The sequence below is a fragment of the Cebus imitator genome, unplaced genomic scaffold (genome assembly GCF_001604975.1).
Source record: "Cebus imitator isolate Cc_AM_T3 unplaced genomic scaffold, Cebus_imitator-1.0 Scaffold76, whole genome shotgun sequence".
NCBI lineage: Eukaryota > Metazoa > Chordata > Mammalia > Primates > Cebidae > Cebus > Cebus imitator.
Window position 1 is genome coordinate 11,647,492 of NW_016107391.1, and position 1,333 is coordinate 11,648,824.

Sequence of the window (1,333 nt, forward strand, 5' to 3'; positions counted from 1 at the left end):
AAAAAAAAAAAAAAAAAAAAAAAAAGAAGACTGAACATGAAGAGACAGAAAATTTGAACAGACCAATAATGAGTAAGAAAGTTAAATCAGTAATAAAAACATCTCCCAAAAAGGAAAAATTCAGCACCTAATGGCTTCATTGCTACTATCAAACATTTGAAGAAGAACCAAGAATACACTTCTTTAACTCTTTCAAACAAATGGATAAGAGAAAATGCTTTTGATCTCATTTGATGAGGCTAGCATCACCTTGATACCAAAGCAAGATGAAAACATTACAGGAAAAGAAAATTACATTATAATGTCTTTGATGAATGTAGATGTAAAACTTCCCAGCAAAATACTAGCAAACTGAGTTCAACAGCATATTAAAAGTTTCATTCACCACGATCGAGTGGCATTTATAAGAATGCAAGAATGGTTAAACATACAAAATTTATTATTTTCATATTCGACATTAACAGAATGATGGACAAAACCATATGATCATCTCAATAGATGCAGAAAAAGTACTATATAAAATTTAATATCCCCTCATCATAAAAATTCTTAACAAATTAGCTATAGCATGAATGTATCTCTACATAATAAAGGCCATGTATATCAAACCCATAGCTAATAATATACTCACTGGTGAAAAAGTGAAAGCTTTTTCTCTTAAGATCAGGAACAAGATGCCTGCTGTTACCACTGTATTCAATATAGTACTAGAAATTATACCAGAGAAAGAAATAAAGAAGATTTGAATTGGAAAAGCAGATAAATTTGTAGATTTTATATATATAATCATTTAGACACCTCCAAAAAGCTTTTAGAACTACTACATGAATTAAGCAAAGTTGTAGGATACAAAACCAGCCAAGAAAAATTAGTAACATTTCTATACAGTAACCAAAAAATCCAAAAAGGAAATCAAGAAGAAATCCAGTTTACAATATATGCAAACATAAAATACTTTTGAATAAATGTGACTATGGAAGTAAACTACTTGTACAACAAAAACTATAAAACATTGATAAAAGAAATTGAAAATGATAAAATAAATATAAGGTAGCCTGTGTTTATAGATTAGAAGAAATATTTTAAAATATTAATACTATTCAAAGTTGTCTACAGATTTAGTATATTTTCTATCAAAATTACAATGCCATTTTTCACAGAAATAGAAAAAACAATCTTAAAATTTGTATAGAACCACAAGGACCCCAAATAGCCAAAGCAATCTTGGGCAAAAAGAACAAAGATCAAGGTATCATACTAGCTGACTTCAAAATATATTACAGTGCTGTAATAACCCAAACAGCATAATACTTGCATAAAAACTTGCAAATAG